Source organism: Ascaphus truei, chromosome 4 (assembly GCF_040206685.1).
Source record: "Ascaphus truei isolate aAscTru1 chromosome 4, aAscTru1.hap1, whole genome shotgun sequence".
Classification (NCBI taxonomy): domain Eukaryota; kingdom Metazoa; phylum Chordata; class Amphibia; order Anura; family Ascaphidae; genus Ascaphus; species Ascaphus truei.
In genome coordinates this window covers 281264616-281285015 of record NC_134486.1, presented here as the reverse complement: position 1 = coordinate 281285015, position 20400 = coordinate 281264616, and positions in this window count along the sequence as shown.

Below are 20400 nucleotides of genomic sequence, written 5' to 3'. Positions count from 1 at the left end.
TTGCTCAATGTATGATCCCGGTAAATAGGTGTAAATAACCTGGTCTCCTGTGACAATGAGTGCTTGAGTTTTATCTATATGCCTGCAGCAAAAGCAGAAATTATTCAGAAAGAAAAGCGACCACATACTAGTATATGAGAGAAAATGGAAGTTATAGTCTAACAAAATCCTAAATAATAACCTACTAAACCTTAAGCCTAGAGGCAAAAACAAAATGCACTGAAAATGAGCACAGACAATATCATAGCAAGCTGACCTAATATTTATTTAAATAGAGAAGATACTTGATTCATGATACAATTCTGTCCCAGAAAAATACTGTATGCATAATGTGTTGGTTATCTTCAGTAAACCAAAATATTCACACTACAACTAATTTGAAAGATCACCGTAAACCCTACTTCTAAAATAAATATATCAGATTATATCCCCTGCTGAGATATAACAAAATAAATGACATAAACTGAAACATTCTGTCTGTGCATGTCATAGTGTATTTTTTTTATGATTTTTAATTTTCTTTAAATATGCATTTAAAAAAAATGTTACATTGTGAATAACAAATCAACAGTAATGTAGGTATGTTTAATTGTGAAATTTGTCCTGGAAGCAAGGGTATGACACTTTTATTTTAGTTTCTTATATTTTAACCATATCTCTTCAGAGTAGAGAATTTAACACATTTTAATGGTGGGAAGAGACAGCAAAACTGTGTTATCAACAAACCATTATTTGGAACATCCCCATATACTAGTACAGTATGTCCAACAACTTCTCCCTTAACTGCATCAAACCCCATTTAAAACATCTTTCACTAATATAAACAAAACACATTTTATGCTAATAACCTTGATAGAGTGACGCAAACAGACACAATATGATATTGATGCTCTTAGCATAATCATCTAATCCTAATGATAAGTAAAAGAGCTAAAGAGCTGGATTATACTACTCTTAATTTCAATGCCAGTCTATTACTTTATTTTCATGGTATTATCTTTGCTCTGCTTCCATGATCACCAGTATATTCATCATCCTACTACATTTCCTCTTCCTTCTCATCATTGTGATTGTGAAAATAATGGTGTCATGTTGGACACTTTGCTACAGCTACTGCTGCTGATGATATTAGTGATTATAAAAAGGCCTTACAGTGCCATCACCAAAGACTGGTAAAAAAGATTGTTATGACAGTGGCATTATAAACTGGGACAGTACAGCTCTGTACATGTTGGTTTGTTTTTCAGTTTGAAAGATCAAATACTGTACAGGCCACTTCTGATGCAGATTTGTCTGGATCGTTTCCTGGTTCAAATTCAAACACAGACTTCTGCAGTTTCACTGCCAGTAGGTGTGGCTACCTGCTGTACAGAAAATGCAAGTAATCATATTCACCACCACCACTTTTTCTGCTAAGGATCATCAAATCTTCCCATATTTCCATCAACTCTATCTTTCCATTAGTCACAATCTCTCCATGTCTCCATATTTTCTTCCGTCTTCACTGAATCTAATTTGATTAGACTCAGTGCCAGTTTGGCAAGTATCACATTATGCTTAATTGCTAAGCTTAACACTGGTGAGGACAATTACAACTCTTCTAATTCGTCACTCTTGGGGGGCGATTCACTAAGCAGTGATAATTGCTCTGAAGTACTGTACCATAAATGGCTTTTAAGACCGATACTGCAAGCTGCACGATTCACTAAGCAGTGATAACAGTGCTTTATCGTCCGTAAAAGGCATTTTTTCTGCCAAAAAAAAATGTCCGATCAGGCAAAAAATGGCAAACGCACCGTGTTATGCCAGTCACCGCGATTCACTAAGCAGTGATAAGTGAATAGTACTTTAAAAGCACGCCAGATTTTTGCACCAGCTAAAGGCTGGCATAAAAGAAATTGAGCCATGAATAAAATAATTGTTTACATTTTTTCCACCAAACAATTAATACAACAGGCCGGGGGGTGTCCCCGGGTGATCCCCGCAGGAGTCCGGGGCCCTTGGGTGGTTGGTCCCTGCGGGAGTCCGGGGGTCTCCGCTGGCCTGCGGTGCCCATCGTGGGGCCTAAAAAACATAACAGGCAATACTTTTAAATAAATACACCTCCCCCCCGCCCCATAACAAATACAGTACATTAATGGTCAAAATTACTACCATCCAGATATGGATAATAGTGCATTTGTCCATTACAAATAAAACATTAAGCTGAAGAAATAAAATAAATAAAGTTGCACTCACACCTGCCAGGCTGCCACTATGCCTGTCAATGGTAAACATAAAAAAACAATAATCACAAACAAGATCCAATGCATTCAAAACAATCTAAAACCAATAAATAAAGTAAACCAAACAAAATTACCACCAATTAATTAATCAAATCCAAAATGAAGACCAGAATAAACATTTAAAACACCAAAACAAAACCATGAATCAATAAAATAAATATCTAAATAAACTGCATCATTCAAAATCAAAAGTAAAAAAATAAACCAACATTAAAAAGCAAACACCAATCAAAAGCCAAAAATAATCAATTTAAGACACCAGCAAAAATTCCTGAACACAACATTAATATGCAATATAAATAGCATACAAATTTAAAAACAAAGAACCAATATACATTTAAAATACATACAAGCAAGCATTTGCCAAAACAATCCTTACTGTATGTACTATATATGTACTGTATATGTATGTATGTATGTATAGCCCTAAAGGGCCACCCTCGGCGAGTTCCCTGCTTACCTCTGCACACTGCCTTGGCCCCCGCCGTCCCTGCTCCCGCCTCAAGTGGGGAGACCGCTTCTTTGATCACCACTCCATGGGAGGCCCACGTGCACACCCCACACCAGGCTTAATGGCTCTTCTTCCGGCTTGCGTACTTGCGCCGATGTCGGGACCTTGTGTAAGGATCCGCGCTGCGGGTATACCCGCATCCAGGGCATCCTTACCTTTTTCTCAGGCCATTCAAGCTCCCTGGCAGCATTCCCCGCTCCTGGCTGCTTTCCCTGCACCTCCTGCCCACGCGCGTCAGCCCTACGGGCGCGCGCACCCAAGCCGCCATTGGTTGGCGGCAGGTGCCTGACTCCGCCTCCCCTGACGCGGCACACGCTCCTTGCGTGTCGCCGCTCAGGTCCCATCAGCTCCGCCTTTCCGCTTCTCCCTCCTTGCCTGACCCTTCCCCTGTCCGTCCCTCTGCTCCTCCCCTTCTTCTCTCTGCTCATGGATCCTCCGGTGCACCTTTCCCATGCTCCGCCTCATCGGACGTCACGCACATGCTCGGCATGCCCCTTCCACATCTGCCTTGCCTCTCAGGTCCTCCTTCTTTTTCTGTCCCTTCCCTTGTCCGTCCCTCCGTTCCTCCCCTTACTCTGACCACTCCCTTTGCCTCTAGCAACTCTCCTCTATCTGGCCTTACCTTGCTCACTCCTCTGTTCCTCCCCTCACTCCCATTGGTTTCAAACTTCCTCACTCTGCTCTCCTATTAGGTTCCTCTTTGGGCTGCTCCTCTGTCACTCCCCTTTCTCTGATTGGTCCCAGCCCCCTATATAATCCTTCTTCTGCATTTCCTCTTTGCTCTGCATAGATTTTGTACCTTGGTGCTGTCTGCTTTTGCCTGGCCTCTCTTATCTTTTCAGTGCTGCTCCTGTCCCTGGAATCTTTGCTGACCTCCCTGGATTTGACCCTTGCTTTGAACTCTACTACGCTGCTCTCTGGAACCCTTTGGGCCTTGCTTTGGACTTCTACGCTGCAGACCTCTACAACCCTTGGACATGGCACACAGACAAACTACTACGCTGCTCTCTCCACTCCACGACCCAGGCTTACGGACAATCGATTACGCTGCCCTCTCCAACCCATGACCCTTGACATACGAACTTAACCCTTCTACGCCGGAGCTTTCAAGTATGGTATCATTTACATTCTTGTTACCCGGATCACCTACGCTACTACCACACTCCGGCCGTGCCCCCATTTGCTGATAGGTGTGTGGTTTTACCCTTTCCACCTCAGTCCCGGGGTCTCGTTATGTTCAGCGGCCCCACTGACAAATTGGTTGAGCATAATTCAATGTTCCGTTGTGTACATTGCTTCCTAGCCTTGCAGTCTTGTCCTCTTGTTCGTAGCTCTCTGTTATTGACCCGACTTATTTTGGACTCCGCTCTTCTGTACTTCTGACCCCAGATATCTATGACAATCTGCACCTCTCCAACCATAACCTCGGCACCATACAAATGAATATTCTCCTCTCTCCAACCCGGACCTCGGCTAATAGTATTGTATTGTATGTCTTTATTTATATAGCACCGAAAGTGTACTCAGCGCTTCACAAAGAATACAGTACAGGGAATTAAAATAATACAATAAGTGCAGTAAAATCAGACAATAGGAAAGGATATCCCTGCCCGAAGAGCTTACAATCTAAGAGGTTTAATTGGAAACTTACAGACAGTAGGTGAGGGAGTAAGTGCAGTAAATGGCATTGCTTGGTCACAATGGGTGGTAGGATTGATTGAGTGTGGGACAATAGCCATGAGTGCAGGCTATTGGCATACTTGATTTGTGAGGTGAGATTTAAGGTAGGTCAGTATTAAATGAAAAGTTTAACACCATTTACAGGGGAAGAGATGGCAGGGAGACAGTGGAGATATCAGGTGTGTATGTCTGGGTTCAGGATTAGGGGAGATCCCCAGCAGCAGGAAAGAGTAGATAAATGGTGTGAATTGAGGATTTGTGTGGGTGTTTTTTTATTGAGTGGTAAAGAAGTTGATGGAAGAAAGGTGTATAAATAATGGTGCAGTGGGGAGTGGGGAAGTTGGAGAGAACAGCAACATTCACAAAGAAGTGAGGAAAGAGTAAACAGAAAAAAACAATAGGGAGGGCATAGTGAGATACATGAGGAGAGACAGTACATGACAAATCAGCCAAAAATCTACTCGCCTAACCAAAAAATCTACTCGCCACCTAGCCCCACCCATTGCCATGGTGGTAAGGATGCCGTCTTACATCAAAGACACGACCAACTTCATCCAGAGACTAACTAGTATCTCCTTTGACACGGATGACAAAATATTGGTGACCTTTGATGTTGCCAACCTATATACCAATATACCACATGAGGATGGCATGGAAGCCACCAGGCACCACTTTGCCACCTACCAGGAGCATTCTGGGCCCCCCTCAGAATTTCTGTTACTGTTGATGGAACTAATTCTGCACAAAAACTTCTTTAAGTTTGAGAAGGGATTCTACCTCCAGCTAATGAGGACGGTCATGGGATCCAATATGGCACCCTCATATGCGAACCTCTACATGGACGTATATGAACAGACGCATATCCTCAATGATACACCCTATTCCAAACACATTCTACTCTACACTCACTATATTGACGATGTGTTCCTCATATGGGGTGGTTCAGAAGGAGAGCTCATGCAGTTTATTGATAGTCTCAACCAGATTCCGTCAACCATACGATTTACAGCCAACTACAGTGAGACCTCTGTTACCTTCTTGGATATGGTTATCTACAAGATGACAGGCACACTAGCCACTAGGATTTACAAAAAGCCTACAGACAGAAACATGCTCCTGTATGCTTCAAGTCACCATCCCACAGCTTTCAAAGCAGGATTACCTTACTCTCAGATGCTGAGGGTTAAAAGAATCACGAGTGACCCTAATGAAGTGGAGAGCTCGCTGCAGCAGATGGCCAAACGCTTCCTCGACCGTAGATACAGGAAGGACGAGATCGATGATGCCCTCAGGGGTACCAGGGAAATGAACTAAGTTTAAGGGTAGGGAAAGGGGAAAGGGAAAGGGGAATGGAGGCTCCCGCATCAGCTAGTGGAAATGGGAATGTGAATGAAGTAACTCACAGACTGGTGCAATAGAGGATATATAAGGTTAACAACATAGACGAACAGGAAAGATCCTCCTAGAATGCATTCAGAAAGGTAAGTCAACGTGATATGGTTGATAATTTAAAAAAAACCTTTTAATCACACATATAGTAAAACATCTTGTATAGAGGGAAATGGCAGAAAGTAATCCACGACCAGTCCCTATTGACAAACCAAGAAACAATCTTCCCAAGGAAGGACGAGATCGATGATGCCCTCAGGGGTACCAGGGAAATGACCAGGGCCAGCCTCCTAACCTCGGGCACGCCTAAGGTACCGGATGAGCGCCTGAACGTGGTTACAAAATACTCAACAGCATCACAGTTCATTAAGAAAAGCCTGCACAAAAATTTGCACATTCTTGCAAATGATGCCAGAGTGGGTGATACCTGTAAGCAGCCGCCTAGAATGTGTTTCCGCAGAGGTCGCAATATTGGTGACATACTCACGCAAGCTGACCCAGTGACTAAGTACACACCACCTAACTCCTGGCTAACCAGAAAACCTGGTGTATTTCGCTGCCATGGATGTATCAATTGCACCTACATGCAAACGGGTGGTAGCTTTTCACATACACAAAGCGGCAAACAAATCCAGATAAATAACTACCTGAACTGTGAATCCAGGTATGTAGTATACTTCATAAAGTGCCCATGTGGTCTGCTCTACATTGGAAAGACAGCAAGGATGTTTAAAGAGCGTATGGCGATCCACAGATCCACAATCAGGAAAGCGTTACAGGGTAACGCTGGTGACGATGACCTTAACTACTTACCTGTAGCGAGACATTTCAGACAGCAAAAGCATGGACTTGCCACTCTATGGTGCATGCCGTTTTTACAGGCGAACACCAATTCAAGAGGGGACAGAAACAGACAACTTCTACAACTTGAAGCTAAAATGATTTTTGAACTTAAAACCTTGGCACCCAATGGACTGAATGAAGACCTTAAATTGGGCTGCATTCTATAAGGACATTTAGCATACCCATGCACCCCTCACCCCATGCCTGCCCTCTACCCTAATAGTTTGCATTAATAACACCTCCTGCAGCCATGCATGTTCCTTTGTTCCCCTTTAAGCACCCTCAATGCTTTAGATATCTGTTTATCCCCCTTGCAGCCTCTCAGACTACCTTCCCCCTCCCCCAACGTTCACCCCCCCCCTCGCCACGGGTGTCCCCCCTCTGTTCCAACAACACACTACAAGCAGCCTGCACTCAGCACTGAAGTCCCCTAATGTTTACATGCCTCTGCGCATGCTCAATGGACTTTTCACTGCTACATGGAATTCCCCTGACAGAGCTGATGCCTGAGTCATGGCTGATCAGCTGTTTCCACTATACAGACACCTGCTACATCAGGGTCTCTACCAATGCAGGACATTAATCAGTAACTGAATGCACATTGCTGACTTATTTCCTGTGCTTTGAACAGAGCTAATTATTTGATTGCATGATTGATTGATTGTTCATTGTGTTCACATGGGATGGTGGGTATATATAGAAGTCAAGATCACTGTGTTTGTTGCACTGTGTATATATATATATATATATATTATATATATATATATATATATATATAACATAAAACATAAAACAAGCAGTCAGCACTCTGATGTAAGGCAAAAGGCAGTTGCTAGTCCCATAGGAATCCACATAACATATGAACCAGCCCAAAGACCAGTAAAGAGACAGCAACCAGCAAGGGGTAATCCAAAATAATCTGTATTAAAGTAAACAGATACACGAAAGCCAACGTTTTGGTCTCACAGGGAGACCTTCCTCAGGGCCGTGCAAACACCAAATTAACAGTGACCATACTTATATACCCACACCCCAAGTGCAAACAATTAAAACATAACCAATCACCAGCAACCTGTCATTAGTTACCTGTTGGGCAGCTGAGCACCACACATAAACAACCAATACCTGGACCGGAAAGGAGCCATCTGGATCCACGAGCAGGGGAAATCAATCTTGTGATCAAGGGCAGCCAGCTCAGACATCCGCGACTGACATCCTAGATCCACGAGCAGGGGGATCCCTCTCGTGATCAGGGCTGTCTGCTCTGATGTCCACAACTTGCGACCGGTGTCGGGAGCTGCAGCGCGTCACCTGACTAGCCTGCGCGTCATAGGGCAAAGGGTGAGCCAGGGAGCCAATGGGAAACAACACTGTGCACTGACAAAGCACACAGTGCCCGTATGGAGTAACCCTGGCAACCAAGGACGCCAGCACACAGTCCGCGCAGGCGCAGTAGTAAGCACTGTTAGAAAGGGCAACGCTGCATCCACGGCATCAACACAAGGCAGACATGCATGCATAGAAGCCTGTGGCTAAAACTAAAGCCACAAGAGGCAGTAATGAAGGTACCAGGAGTCCCAGCTGCACCAAACAAAATGAATAATGACAATAAAAAAAGCCATGGGAGTGACAATGTGCAAGGGAAGTGAAGCTATGGAAGGAAAGTGTCCACACACCAAAATGAACTTACAAATATGATCAAACATCAAAGCAAGTAATAATCAATATGCAAGGTGTCATAAACAATTTACAAAAAACAGACCAGTTTTAACTCTTCGTTCAGTCCACCTGGTGCCAAGGTCCGCAGTTCATAAATGAGTCTGGCTTCCTGTTGTAGAAAAAACGAATGGCGCACAGCCAGGGAGTCAGGTGTGGGATAAAAAACGTTTCCTTTATTGCAGCATGGTAGGAGACAAATTCACCCCCTTGGGGGACACAGACAGGGACCTCCTACGCGTTTCGGACCAACGGGTCCTTTATCAAGGAGTATGGGATGTGTACAGAGTTAACCCCTTTATATATCTAATGCTTAATTATCAAATGACAAAAATCTGCGCAAAAATTGAATTGCGGGTCCGCTGCGCATTCGCGTGACGTCACTCGGCGCGCCGCTTCAACAGCCCAAAGGGTTGTGGGTAGGGACCGCCCCTAATGTCGCCCGCGCATGCTCATAGCGGACCGTGAAGGAATAGAGAGAAGTTCCCTTACTCTCTGTCTTCGGTCTCGCCCCCCGTGACGTCATAGCGCTCTCCGATTGGCTGAAGTGCACCGCTGCACCACCAATAACTCTCTATCTATCTGGCTTCCTGTTGTAGCAAGATCTTGCCCCTGTCACCACCACGCGTAGGAACAGGGACCTGAAAGATAGGCATGCATCTAAGCGTTGCCAAAGAATATCTATGTCTATGTCTATGTATGGCCTTGGGACAGATGGCTGCCCGCTTCCGAGAGAGGGGCTACTGCGAAAAGGACATCCAATAAGCCCTACAAAAGGTGGAACAGATTGATAGGAGTATATTGCTGACATCAGTGTCTAGAAAGCCGGAGACCAACAGACTCAACGTAGTCAGCACCTTCAGCACCGCCTCTAATGACATCAAGCGATGCATCCGGGGGAATTGGCGGATCTTACAGAATGATGAGAGGATAGGCACATGCACCAAGGAACCACCGTTGTTCTGCTTTCGTCGTGGCCCTAGTATCGGGGATATGGTTACAGGATCTGATCCCATAGAGAAATATGCCACCTCCTAAAACTGGTTGGCCAAGAAACCAGGTTCATATCGTTGTCATGGCTGCACAAACTGCCAGTTCATGCAATTGGGCCCCTGCTACAATCATCCCCACAGTGGCATTCCTATCAAACTCCAACAGGCACTTAATTGTGAGTCTAAATTTGTGGTATATTACATCAAATGCCCTTGTGGACTCCTGTATATTGGCAAAACTGTGAGGATGCTGAAAGAGCGGATGGCCATGCATCGCACTACGATTAGGAAAGCCCTAGTGAGTGGTGGCAATGACATGGATCTTAAATGTCTCCCCGTAGCGAGACACTTCAAAGAACATAGACATTCTTTGGCAACGCTTAGATGCATGCCTATCTTTCAGGTCCCTGTTCCTACGCGTGGTAGTGACAGGGGCAAGATCTTGCTACAACAGGAAGCCAAACTCATTTATGAACTGCGGACCTTGGCACCAGGAGGACTGAACGAAGAGTTAAAACTGGGCTGTTTTTTGTAAATTGTTTATGACACCTTGCATATTGATTATTACTTGCTTTGATGTTTGATCATATTTGTAAGTTCATTTTGGTGTGTGGACACTTTCCTTCCATAGCTTCACTTCCCTTGCACATTGTCACTCCCATGGCTTTTTTTATTGTCATTATTCATTTTGTTTGGTGCAGCTGGGACTCCTGGTACCTTCATTACTGCCTCTTGTGGCTTTAGTTTTAGCCACAGGCTTCTATGCATGCATGTCTGCCTTGTGTTGATGCCGTGGATGCAGCGTTGCCCTTTCTAACAGTGCTTACTACTGCGCCTGCGCGGACTGTGTGCTGGCGTCCTTGGTTGCCAGGGTTACTCCATACGGGCACTGTGTGCTTTGTCAGTGCACAGTGTTGTTTCCCATTGGCTCCCCGGCTCACCCTTTGCCCTATGACGCGCAGGCTAGTCAGGTGACGCGCTGCAGCTCCCGACACCGGTCGCAAGTTGTGGACATCAGAGCAGACAGCCCTGATCACGAGAGGGATCCCCCTGCTCGTGGATCTAGGACGTCAGTCGCGGATGTCTGAGCTGGCTGCCCTTGATCACAAGATTGATTTCCCGTGATCGTGGATCCAGATGGCTCCTTTCCGGTCCAGGTATTGGTTGTTTATGTGTGGTGCTCAGCTGCCCAACAGGTAACTACTGCACCGACACACTTTATTCGAGCAAATACCCAGTATGTACCTGGCAGATACCTGGAATGCGCCGCTCCTCACCTCTGACAAGCCCCGTTGCGGTTGCCTTCCCAGCCTGGGTTCATGCCTGGCTGACGGGCGGCTGATCTGTTAAATGATAATGATTAGGATTTAATAGGCTGCAATGCTTCGCGTGTCTACCAGATGGCATAAATTCATGAATTGTAATGCAGTATATATATATATATATATATATATATACTGTGCAGTATTGCAGCCAGCGGGAATAAAATGCTTCAATCCCTGCCTGGAAAATAACCCAATGCACTCGGGCAGAAAACAGTCACAAACCTCAATACACCTGGGTATACCCGAATTCATGGGACTAGCCGAGCTCGAATAAAGTGTGTCCCCAGTGTAATGACAGGTTGCTGGTGATTGGTTATGTTTTAATTGTTTGCACTTGGGGTGTGGGTATATAAGTATGGTCACTGTTAGTTTGGTGTTTGCACGGCCCTGAGGAAGGTCTCCCTGGGAGACCGAAACGTGGGCTTTCGTGTATCTGTTTACTTTAATACAGATTATTTTGGATTACCCCTTGCTGGTTGCTGTCTCTTTACTGGTCTTTGGGCTGGTTCATATGATATGATATGATATGATATGATATGATTATATATATATATATGTGCACATCCCTGAGGAAGGTCACGTTCCATTGGCCGAAACATTGGATGCAGTGCCTTGTACTATATATGTGAATATAGTTTTTTGTACCAACCCTGCTGTGTGCTGTCTCTGTTTTCCGGATCAACATCTGGTAAATATCCGTTCTGCATATGCATATGGGATGAGCATCAGAGTTTTTCTCTAGTTAGCGGTGTGCCAACTGTCTCTCTACTATTATATATATATATATAATAGTAGAGAGACAGTTGGCACACCGCTAACTAGAGAAAAACTCTGATGCTCATCCCATATGCATATGCAGAACGGATATTTACCAGATGTTGATCCGGAAAACAGAGACAGCACACAGCAGGGTTGGTACAAAAAACTATATTCACATATATAGTACAAGGCACTGCATCCAATGTTTCGGCCAATGGAACGTGACCTTCCTCAGGGATGTGCACATATATATATATATATATAATCATATCATATCATATCATATGAACCAGCCCAAAGACCAGTAAAGAGACAGGACAGATATATATTAGCAGACACAATCCCAGCAAGCTCAAACGCCCACACCCACCTAATCTTAACTATATGTAATGTCACATAGAGTGCCACTGGGTTGTGGCATGTGAATATAACAAACGACAGGGGGTGCCCAGTGCTATATCCAAATGACAAAACATACTTGGTAACAATTACAAGAAATAATGCTTCAGTACTAATAATAATGCTAATACTAATATTAATAAAATATGGTTTTTAGTTAGATATTTTGGCCAAAGCATCATAAGCTTACACACCAAATCATCAAGGTAAACCATAATAAGTGCAAGTCCTACACTACACTGCATTCTGTTCCCTATACCTCTGTATAAGGGGAAGAACCATAATAGATTCCTTACCTGCAGCAAAATGAGAAGATCCACCATTAAAAAGGGGGAGGTGACGTGAGCTCTGTGGGAGGTGCCACAACCTCCATACAACTGATTCCAGTCAGAAATTAATTAGCACACACAATCCCAGCAAGCTCAAACGCCCACACCCACCTAATCTTGACTATATGAAGACAAAAGGTGGCACTGAGTGCTCATTTGCATGTCATGTCCCAGAATCCCTTGCTGCAGTGGAAGCGCTGTATACTCGGCGATAATGGGGAAAGACAGGGTTGCAGACCTGTCTAAGACATGCAAATGAACATACAGTAATATTTACAGTTGCTTTATGCTTTACTGTGGAGGGTTTTTGTCACTTTTTTTACCCACCATAACCTTAATAATTGTGGTGATTACCTAGTCTATAGTCTCAAACCAGCTTAGCCATTACAACCAACCCCACACTGATGAGACCCATTAAGGTTGAAAAAGCTATGTAGCTAGGACTGTGCCCCCTTGTCCCTGTGGCATCGGCTCCTTGGAGTCTAAAGCCACTTGCTGCTATTAGGGGGGCACGCCATCTCGAGCTTCCTAGGAAGGCGACAGACGAAAGATGGCGACCGGCGCGCATCTCAAGAATACGGTTCGTTTTGAGATCGATGCAGAGGAAAGAGATCGTATTGGATTGAAGTTCATCGTTGAGGAGGTGCTGCGGAAAGCCGGTGTGGTCGCAGAAAAGGTGTTCTGCTTACAGGATTTCGCACGGCAGGGCATCTATGATTTGACGCTTCATATGGAAGGAGAATGCCTGAATCTCTATGAGAAGGTTAAAAGGATGGCGGAAGACCCGAATATGCGAGGAATTAATGTGATTCCGAGTTTCCAGATGGCCAGAAAGTGGTGACAAAATGGTGACGGTACACATGTACAACCCGTTCGTACCGAAAGAAGACCTGGTGATGTTCTTGAGGCGATACAGTACAAGTGTTAAAGGTGGAATTGAATTAAAGAACGCCTACGGGATCTACAACAGCAAGAGGAGATTTTGGATTAGGCTTAAACCTGACCCAGATGGAGTGGGGGGTGTGGCTCATCCACCTTCAACTTTCAGTATCAGAGGGAATCGGGGTTTTTTGAGTTATTTCGGCCAACCTACCTACTGCAGGAAATGATTCCAGTACGGACATACTAAAGAACATTGTGAAAAAACTGGGGTGGTTTGCAGGAACTGTGGGAAAGAGGGACATTTTGCTGCGGATTGTGACATTCCAAACACGTGCGACCTGTGTGGTGAGTTTAGACACTTTGCACAACAATGCGCGAAAAAAAGTTATGCTCAGGTTGCTAAAATTGGGACTGAAATGGAGTGTACACAAGAGTCTGCTAATGTAGAGGGATTTCAGGAGATTACTGTAGTTGAGGAAACTTCAGGAGAAGAAATTGAAGAATCTTTGGCGGGTTCTACAAGCGATATCTTGGAGAAAAAAGAGGAAGATCTCTTCCTGGACTCCTTGGCCCAGAAACCGGAGGTGGGGGGAGGGGGGAGAAGTTGGGAGCAGTCCATCAGAAAGATGCGGGGGGGGGGGAAATACGGTCATTGAGTGGGGTGGAACCTAGCTTGGCGGAAAGTATGGAGTTTCAAGATGCACAGAGAGTGAGGGAAGGTCCCCAAGATGTTTTGGAGGAGGAAATGAAAATAGGAGGAAAAAAAGCTCAAAAGCGTAAAAATTTGCAAGGGATAGAAACAAAGGAAGATTTGGATAGCCAGAGTAAAGTGGAGCCTAGAGAGGAAGGTGTAGAGGGTAAAGTTGGGAAAGTATCAGGGAAAGTAACCCTAAAAGAGAAAATGGAACATCTTGAGGACGCAGTGGGAGATGTTCTCATTTAGGTGGGTATTTTTCGGAAGCAGCATGGGGGGAGTAGTGAGGAACAGATAATAGCAAGATTAGAAAAAATGATGTACCAAAGAAAGCATGAGCAGTGGGTTAAAATAAAAGAGGCTAGGGGAGAGGTGAGGGAGAAGGAGAGTAGCGAGAGCAATAGCTCATCCTCACAAAAAAAACAGATAAGCGTGGAGGGAACTAAAATACAGAGAAGTGTAAGCAGAGTAAGTGGGAGCGAAAGTGAAGAAAAGGCAGGCCGGAAAGGGATTGCACAGGCAAGAGGCAAATTCAGCGGGAGATAGAAAGGGAAGGAGCACCCAGGGAAAAGATGAAGTAGGGCTCACAAAGGAAGAGGTTTTGCTCAAACGACTGGGTGGAAATTTGGGCGGAAATATTGGGACGTGAAAGCTGTAAGGGACGCGTGTGAAACTGATGTGAGGAATGGATTCCAGTTAGAGAAAAGTAAGAGAGGTTTGGAACGTATGGAGGAAGAATTAAAAAAGATGATCACAGTACTAGAGAGCGGAGAAAGGCGTTGAGTTTTAAGGTTTGGGTTGTAAGAATGAGATGAAAGAATCTTGAAGTAATGGTTTCTTTTTTTTGCCTTTGTATTGATTTTTTTCTCTCTCAGCAATATAAGAAGTGTATTGTGATGTGTTCTGTTTATTACTTTCTGTAAAGTGATATTTACTGATTGTTAATAATGTGAACGTTAATAAAAATTTAAAATAAAAAATAAAAAATGTTGAAACATGTCTGTGAGTGGGTTTAATGGCTTTGCATCTCATCCCAGCCTCTGTCTAAAAGCTGTATTTAAAACAGCATGCATTGGCTTGAGGATTTTCTTGTGTAATATGAGCTTGAGACAAAAGGTGGCACTGAGTGCTCATTTGCATGTCATGTCCCAGAATCCCTTGCTGCAGTGGAAGCACTGTATGCTGGGCGATAATGGGGAAAGACAGGGTTGCAGACCTGTCTAAGACATGCAAATGAACATACAGTAATATTTACAGTTGATATATATATATATATAGATATATATATATATATATATATATATATATATATATATATATATATATATATATATATATACAGTATATGCCAGTTCTCCACAATACAATTTTTTGATACTTTTACTGAGTATGCTGTCTCTTCCTTGCTACGTGGCCCTTGGATTCTGGTACTGCATGGTAAGGAGCATATATGCATGCAAATGAACATACAGTAATATTTACAGTTGCTTTATGCTTTACTGTGGAGGGTTTTTGACACTTTTTTTACCCACCATAACCTTAATAATTGTGGTGATTACTATAGTCTCAAAACCAGCTTAGCCATTACAACCAACCCCACACTGATGAGACCCATTAAGGTCAAAACAGCTGTGTAGCTGAGACTGTGTCCCCTTGGCCTTGCGTCATCGTCCCTTCGGGGACTAAAGACTCCTGCTGCTTTTGGGGGGGCACGCCATCTCGAGCTGAGAGGAGTGATCCTGAACGAGCGGTTCTGAGCGAGCAGATGCGGAAGTGAGGGGCCGGCGCCTTTGCCTGGTGGGATCGCCCGAAAGGGCTTAACCAACCTGCTGCAATTAGGGTGCCGCACCTGAGCTTATTCAAGGTGGACGATGGCTTTCGGTGGGATGAGGATTACAGTCCGGTTCCTAGTCGAGGAAGCCGAGAGAGACTGCTGAGACTGCAACAAGTGGTGGAGAAAGCCCTTGGAGAGATGCTGGAGCTGGACGAGACGAAGGTGTACTGCCTCCAAGACTTCCCGAGGCAGGGCATTTATGACCTGACCCTGTTTTCAGATGCGGATTGCTGGAACATCTATGAAATGGGCCGTGAGAGGAAAGAGGATCCAAGGCTGTTGGGAATCAGCGTGGCCCCTTACTTTATGCTGGAGGACAAGTCGCTTATTGTACATATGTATAAACCTTTTGTACAGAAGGAAGACATTGTGTGTTTCCTGAGGAGATATTGTTCTCTGGTAAGGGGAGGAGAAATGTTAAGAAACGCTTATGGCTTTTTTTAACGGAAAACTGCGTTTTTGGGTGCGTTTTAAGCCTGACCCAGAACGAGGAGGAGGAGTAATGCAACCGCCTGCAAGTTTTGCCATTGGTGGGGAAAGGGGCTTCTTAAACTACCATGGCCAGCCGGTTTATTGCAGGAATTGTCACAAATATGGACATACCAAGGAGGAGTGTGACAAAGTTGGGACTGTATGCCGCAATTGCGGAGAAGAAGGACACACAGCAATGGCTTGTCGAGTCCCAAAAAAGTGCGACTTGTTTGGGGAACGTGGACATTTTGCACGGCAGTGCACAAAAAGGAAATCTTACGCCCAAGCGGCAAGGGGTAGTGAGCCTGGAGATACCGCAGAGTTTGTTGGACTGATCTTTGGGAAGGGACAGACGGAAGAGGGAAGGATGGACTTACAGGAGGGGGGGATCTCAGAAGTGGAGGAAACCCCTGAGTTTCTACAAGGAGAAAATTCAGGAGAAGAAATTGAAGAAACTTTGGCGGGATCTACATGCGATATCTTGGAGAAAAAAGAGGAAGATCTCTTCCTGGACTCCTTGGCCCAGAAACCGGAGGTGGGGGGAGGGGGGGAGACGGGAGCAGTCCATCAAAAAGATGCGGGGGAGGGGGAAATACGGTCATTGAGTGGGGTGGAACCTAGCTGGGTGGAAAGTATGGAGATTCAAGATGCACAGAGGGTGAGGGAAGGTCCCCAAGATGTCTTGGAGGAGGAAATGGAAATAGGAGGGGAAAAAGCTCAAAAGCGTAAAAATCTGCAAGGGATAGAAACAAAGGAAGATAAGGATAGCCAGAGTAAAGTGGAGCCTAGAGAGAAAGGTGTAGAGGGTAAAGTTGGAAAAGTATCAGGGAAAGTAACCCTTAAAGAGAAAATGGGACATTTTGAGGACGCAGTGGGAGATGTTCTATTTTGGGTTGGTATTTTTCGGGAACCAGCATGGGGGGAGTAGTGAGGAACAGATAATAGAAGGATTAGAAAAAATGATGTACCAAACAAAACAGCTGACAAAAGAGCAATATGAAGAACTAAAAAAGGAGCATGTGCAGTGGGTTAAAATAAAAGAGGCTAGGAGAGAGGTGAGGGAGAAGGAGAGTAGCGAGAGCAGTAGCTCATCCCCACAAAAAAAAACAGATAAGCGTGGAGGAAACTAAAGCTAAAACAGTAGAAAGGAGGGAAAAGGGGAAAAGTGAGAATGACAGCTTGTCCTCACAAAAAATGTCAGATAAGCGTGGAGGGAACTAAAATACCGAGAAGTGTAAGTGGAGTAAGTGGGAACGAAAGTGAAGAAAAGGCAGGCAAAAAAGGGATTGTACAGGCAAAAGAGGAAAATTCTGCGGGAGATAGTAAGGGGAGGAGCACTCAGGGAAAGGATGAAGTAGGGCTTACAAAGGTAGAGGATTTGCACAATTGACTTGCTAGGGGATTTGGGCGGAGATATTGGGACGTGAAAGAGGCAAGGGACGGGTATTAAAAAAGTGTGAGGTCTGGAGTCCAGATAGAGGAAAATAAGAGAGGTTTGGAATGTATGGAGAAAGAATTAAAACAGATGATCGCATCACTTGAGACTAGAGAAAGGTGTTTTTTTTTATATAAATGAAAGAATCTTGAAGTATATGGTTCTTATCTTTGAATGATGTTTTGGTTATAGGGTATTTTTGTAAAGTTAAGTTTTTTTTTTTTTTCCCTTCTGAAAAGTTAATCTATGTTTTGGAGAATGTACGAAAAGCTTAGTGTAGGACTTGGGAAGTAATTCATGCTTAGGTATTGTGGTGTTTTGTGTTTTTTTTTTTTTTTTGGCAATGTAAGGAATGTATAGTGATATTTTCTGTTTATTACTGGTTGTAATTAAATGAATCGTTAATAAAACTTTATAAAAAAAAAATGAAAAAAAAGTTGAAATATTGAAAGGGGAAAATACAGTAATATTTACAGTTGCTTTATGCTTTACTGTGGAGGGTTTTTGTCACTTATTTTACCCACCATAACCTTAATAATTGTGGTGATTACCTAGTCTATAGTCTCAAAACCAGCTTAGCCATTACAACCAACCTCACACTGATGATACCCATCAAGGTTGAAACATGTCTGTGAGTAGGTTTAATGGCGTTGCATCTCATCCCAGCCTCTGTCTAAAAGCTGTGTTTAAAACAGCATGCATTGGCTTGAGAATTTGCTTGTGTAATACGAGCTTGAGACAAAAGGTGGCACTAAGTGCTAATTTGCATGTCATTTCCCAGAATCCCTTGCAAATGAGCATACAGTAATATTTACAGTTGTTTTTTTATATATATATATATATATATATATATATATATATATATATATAATATATAAAAACAAACATCACAGCTTGCACTCAATGTACTGGTTCATATAGACAGGTGCTAGTCTCAAATAATAGAAAAACAACATTACCATTCTCTCGTCCGGTAAAGAAAGACTGCACTCGGTTCAGTAATCATGAAAAACTGTATTGGGCATCTGAATAAAAAAGATAAGTCACCCAATCCGACGTTTCGGTCCTGGAATAGGACCTTTCTCAAGGGGGTGCAATGACAGACTGATAGACAAGCATATATATACCCTCACCACATGTGACAAACACACCTGACTCACATTACCTACAATCCAAATCTCTGCAAAAATCACCTGCCAGGTGTGTGTAATGAGCCGTCGCCATCTTGGAGGGGGTGTCTGTGAAGGTAATGACCTCACTGATCTGCCTTCATTCACTGCTACTATGTATCTACCCTATAGTAAGGTCAGTCTTGCAGCCTGTCTGCCTGCCAGAACGACCACTAGGTGGCGTACCTGTCTATTCCCAAGCTAAAGTCAATGGGGCATGCAGAAAGAGTGAAGGACAGCCATAGGCTGTCTATACAGGCAGCAACAAAGCACCAATCAACCCAAAAAATGGAAATAATGATATAGCAAACTATGGGGAGAGAAAAAAAAAAAAGGGAGTAATGCTTCCCATAAATAACAACTGGTAATGTAGCCAAAAAAAACCCCTTACTGCACATCAATAAACTGGATCAATCCTATGGGACAAGGCTCATCAAACATAACAGTGTAACATAGAAACCATCCATACAGTACTAACACAAAAGGAAAGGGTTATGTGAACACACGAGGGATATACATATTTACACAAAGAAAACTAAAAACAATTTAGTCACGCCGTGTCTGATATCTATACATACTACTACCCTACAATACCCTATATCCCAGAGTCACACACACAGAGAGACTGAGACAGCAGGCAGGAAGATAATACAAACAATGACTGCAGCAGCAGCAGCGCACCGTACGTTTCATGTGCATGCAGTAAGGAACAGCAGAACTACAGTAAATGAAAGGCCAATCATAAAAAAGGCCAATTATAGAAAACATCCCAAATTAAGGTCCTCATTAAGACCCTTTGGGGTCACCGTATTCAGATTATATATGAGTCTTGCTTCCATTTGCAATAACAGTTTGTTCCTATTGCCGCCCCTGTTTGAAACATGTGCCTGTGCGATCGGCATGCAACGGAACGTGGCCAGGCTATGTTTCAGAGTTTTAAAGTGCCTAGCCACGGGCTGGTGTTTCAACTCATCTTGGTCTGTGGTCTCCAAAAGTGCCTTCCTGATGGAGGACCTGTGCATCGAAATTCGTTCTTTCAGCATTCTTGTTGTTTTCCCCACATAGTACAGTCCGCAGGGGCATCTAATAATGTACACTACGAAGCGTGATTCGCAGTTTAAGAAATGCGAGATTTTTATGGGAATACCACTGTGTGGATGTGCATACACTACCGACACACTTTATCACACTGCGGCCAGATCCGCAAGCCGGGAGATTTCCCGGCTTGCTAGTGGCCGCCCCTCGGCGTGCCGCGCGTCATAGACGCGCGGTCACGCATCTTCGGGAGCGTGCGCCCCCTGCACGCGCGTCCAGGGGCTCCCCGAGGGAGCCCTGGTGTCCCGCGATCGCGGGACAGCGGCAGGGGGTTCCGGGGGACCCGGCAGACCCAGCAGCGGTAGGGAGAGCGCCCCGATCGGAGGGCGCTCTTCCGCTGCTTCGGCGCGCGCCCGTCACTCTCGGGCGCGCGCCAGGCTACTGCTGCGGCCAAGAACGGGCAAATGCTCGAATAAACTTGGCCGCAGCAGTAGGTTTTACCTAACAGAAGGTATTGACAGTTAACACAACCCTTGCCTTTGTAGACTCCAAGTGATTGTTTGAGCCAGGTCGTTCTGGTAGAGTATTTATCCACAGGATCTGCTGAAGTAAGCATGTCCCCCACGCTACGCCCTCTCTTATAACAAAAAAG